Here is a 4482-nt window from a genome sequence, read left to right as displayed (position 1 = left end):
ACCTTCCAAGTCTTTAAACTAGGTTTTAGGTGGCCTAAAGTATGGAAAACCTAAACAAGTTTTATGGAAAAAACATCAAGGGAACTATACATATAAGTTTGGTTCACAAACAAGCTAGGACCCTTGTGGTCATAATTATCATATATCATGCAACCAATTTTCCTATACTCTAATTAAGCATGGGAGCATCAAACAACTTTCATATCTTATTGTCATGGAGGTTTTGAGCATGTTAAAAATCTGTTTAAGCTATTCTAAAGCATCCATCTTACCATGGCCAAAACATTAAAAGTGATGTTCATGAGTTTCTATCAACATACAAGCATGCAACTCTTTAAGAAACTCTATATTCTATCATATAAACATGGTGAGTTTAAATTCAAAGTCTTCCTAACCCTAAACCCTTCCTTGTCCGAAACTTGTGAGTGGGGTACTTTTGGTTCCTAGTAACCTTCAAGTATGAAAACAAAATAATGGATCCTTAACCATTTATTTAGAGGGTTTTGTGCAAGTTAGGTAAACAAATAAATTTCCTAGCTCTTATCAAACCTTTTTGGCCGAAACTCTAGGGTTAGGTACATCTCTAATCCACCATCACATATATATAAAAATATGAGAGAAAACCTTCTTACAAAGCATAGAAAAATTATCATGAATCAAGGATTATATTAAACATTTCTAGGATCAACAAGTCCTTTCTTTGGCCGAATTTTCACAACTTTGTGTCTAGGTTTTAAAATCCTCATAAAATCCAAAAACACATTAAAAACACTTGTATGACAGGTGAGGGGATACTTACATCCTTTTCTCTTGTGGTTCTAAAGTGTGGTGATGGAAGAATGAGTCTCTTCTTCTTGTTCTCCTCCTTTGATCTCCCTTGGTAGCCTTCCTTGTATCCTAGGAGGAACCATGTTTTTGGGGACCGAAAATGGAGGAGAGGGGTTGAGGGCTCTCGGTGGTGAAGAGGAGAGAATGAGAGAAATGAGAGAAAAATAAAATCTTCTCTATACATGCTCCCTTTTATGTTAAGGGGGAAGAAGTAGCAAACTTGGTTTTTGTTTTCCTTCTCCCTTAGCCCTTTTTTTTTATTTTCTTTTTATTTTATTTATTTATTTGTTCTCATCATTCATGATGAAACAAAGGGGGAATGAATCCCCTTAATTCTCCTCTTTAAGTCACGGCAAAGGGAGAGGAAGAGGGAGGGAAAAGAAGGAAGGCAAGTTGCCTTTCTCTTGCTCTTTTCTTGTTTTCTTTTGGCTAGCTTTTACTCTCATCCTTATCATGAGTTTCCCTCCTTTGCTATCAATATATCATTCCTATCCCAACTGGTTATTACCCATTAATCCTATTATTTACATCATGAGAGGTTCAAGGTTCAATCCTTGACCACTCCCTATTTTTATTTCTTTTTATTTCTTTTTGGTTCAACATTCTACTAATATTTTTCTAAGGCAAATTCATCATTCTCATATTTATCTTAAAAGCTTAGTGGGTGTTACAGTAATCTCCCAATTTTACCAAGAAATACCCGAGATATGAATGAATGGGAACTACCAGTATCTATCAACAAATCTGCAGTAAATGTATAAACTGAAATAGTACCTCGAAAAACCGATCCCTCAGCTCGCTGCGCCTCCTCCCGTGTAACAGCATAAACACGACCCACCTCTGAGCTCGGCTGTGGTATCCCTGAAGTGGTCTGTGCTGGCATCGTAGGTGTGGGAACCGTCTACTGATACTGAGTCTGAGGCTGATATGCTGGATAAAGCTGAGGTGGATGAAAATCTGGCTGTACTGGAAGGGCCTAATGAGAAGACGTCGCAGCAGAATACTGTGTAGTCGCTGGTTCCTGACCCTGAATATGATATATCTGTCCCTGAGAAGACGGTGGTCACTGCTGACATGGAGCACCCTGACTCATCTGTGATCCTTTCTGTGGTCGCGTTTGTGAGGGCTGTCCCCCCTGTGATGTACCCTTAGTAGCCTCCAACTGTGCCTTCAACGTACAATCCCGACTCTCATGCCCTGGTTGTTTACAATAATAACAAATGGGATGATCCAAGGGGCAATGAAATTTGGTATGGCTCTTGGAGCCACACTGGTAACATCTGGATCCCGTTCTATCTTTCTTCCAACCATGTTGAGGAGGACGAGATGTTCCATCAGATGTCCGTCCTGACTTCTGCGGCCGAGAAGATCCTCCCGTGGTAGCCTGTGAACTCTGACCTTTGTTCCCTCTCTTTTGTGACGACTGCTTATCATGGCCTTTCTCTTGATTTACCTGCTGCTGAGTCATCTCGATAAACAGTGCACGATCCAAAACTTCTCGATAGGAGCTACCTGGAAATCCTGACATCCTGAGCCGAATATATGCTGCTAAGCCCTGGGTGAACTGCTACATCCGGTCATAATCCTGTGCCACCAAATGAGGGCAAAACTCAGCCAATCTACAGAATTAAGCGTTGTACTCCATCACCGATCGATCGCCCTGCTTGAGATTCAGAAATTCCTGGCGTCGAGCTAAATAGAATGTGGCTGGAAAATACTGGCGCTCAAAAGCATCTCGGAACATCACCCATGTGATGCGCTGTTCCCCAAAGATTGTCTTCTGCATCTCCCACCATGTGACTGCCTGATCCCGGAGATGATACGCAGCCAATTCCACTTTCTCTTCATCTAAACAACTCATGTATCCGAAAGTGCTTTCCAAATTCTTCAACCAGCTACGAGTAGCCTAGGGGTCTGCTCCGCCTTGGTATAGAGTAACCCTGTCCTTGACGGACCTTGCCAACAGTGGTATACGCGCTCTATCCCTCATCCAGTCAGTAGTAGCAGGAGTAGGAAATGCTGATGGTATCCCGGAGGGAATCCCCTGAGGCTGAAATTCTCGATTTCTACCAGATGGTATGATTGAAGGGATCTCCTGAGGCTGACGTCCCTGATCTTTAGGAGTCTGATGGGTCTGTCCCCGACTAACCGTCTCAACATCCGTTGGATCCCTAGAAGAATCTTCCTCCTGAGTCACTGGTTCTGGTTCCTCAGCCTCAATGGGTTGTTTTCGTGGTCATCCCGGACCACGACGAGCACCGACTACCGATAGACCACGTCTCATACCTGGTGTAAACTACTAATAAGTACTACAAACAATATAAGTTCGTACTTATAAAACTTACAGCCTATAACTTGGAGGTGTTCCGCCGCTGCCTGGTCCCAAATCCAAAAAAGTCACTTCGAGGAATAAAATCACGAAAAAAAATCCAAAACGTACGAATCTAGCATCGTAAACCTGTAGCTCTGATACCAATAAATTGTCACGCCCCGAGAGTAAGGTTGTCCGACGAAAATCGGACAGCATCTCCTCTGTAGCAGTGACAAATGGAACCGGTATACATCACCAACAGATAGTACATATGCAAATTAAATCACAACCACACAGATAATATGCAGCCCATACGGCTGTAAAATCAAACACAGCGGAAAACAAGAATAACAAGTATAAAGTAACAAAAACTCACCGCGGGCTGGCCCGGCTTGACTCCTCGACAAAACAACCAAATACAAAATAACAAGTCCACAGCCCAATTATCACAATGCTAAATTCAAAGGTTTAACTCACAATAAAATTAAAACCAAAATCACAAAACCGTCCTCGGAAGCGACGTGGGACCGGCAGTCAGGGACCTCCTCCGGTGTACTGGTATCATCTATCGACTACCTGGTGAAATTACCAATGTGGGTGGTGAGTATAAAGACTCAGCGGTTAATAGAATAGACAGTGCATGAGTATCATAATGAATAGGAATACAAAAGGATACAGTCTCGGAAAGATAAGTAGCAGATACTACTAGGTAAACAAAGTATATATCCATACCTGAAACCATATCCTAGGCTAACATTGTAAGGTCTGAGATAAAATAAACTGCTAGAGTACTACTCATAATCACCCAGATCACATGTAAGGTATACTGTCAAAGAAAACAGTGTCCAAGCATACATAACAAATATGTAGTATTAGAATAGCATAAGTAAACATATAACAGCAGAAACAAGTATAATAGAACCAACGTATGCACGGATGGTCACCCCGCCCACCTCTCTGCACCACGACCGCTGTATGATCGAGAGGCCGGATCGATGACAACTGTACAACACTCCAGCCTCCACTACTCTCGAGTGACCGAGTGGACAGTTCGCATAGTAGGTATATAGCTACATAGCAATAGGGTCCCTGCGGCTCCACTCCAGCCGCCACTACCCATGAGTGACCGAGTGTAGCGCCACAGGACAAGCGGCACGCTCCAGCCGCCACTACCCATGAGTGACCGAGCGTGTGGCTTTGGCTAATGACCGTCTCTACCACAAGGAAGCCAAGGTCATCGGCGATGCATGCATAACATGATGCGAATAATGCAACAGTCATCATATATACAAAAATCAGGTATGCTACATGAATCCGCATGCTGAATACTAAGCATAAATAAA

The sequence above is a fragment of the Zingiber officinale genome, chromosome 11B (assembly GCF_018446385.1).
Source record: "Zingiber officinale cultivar Zhangliang chromosome 11B, Zo_v1.1, whole genome shotgun sequence".
In the NCBI taxonomy this organism is placed as follows: Eukaryota; Viridiplantae; Streptophyta; class Magnoliopsida; order Zingiberales; family Zingiberaceae; genus Zingiber; species Zingiber officinale.
The sequence above is the reverse complement of the archived record's forward strand: the minus strand, read 5'-3'. Positions refer to the sequence as shown.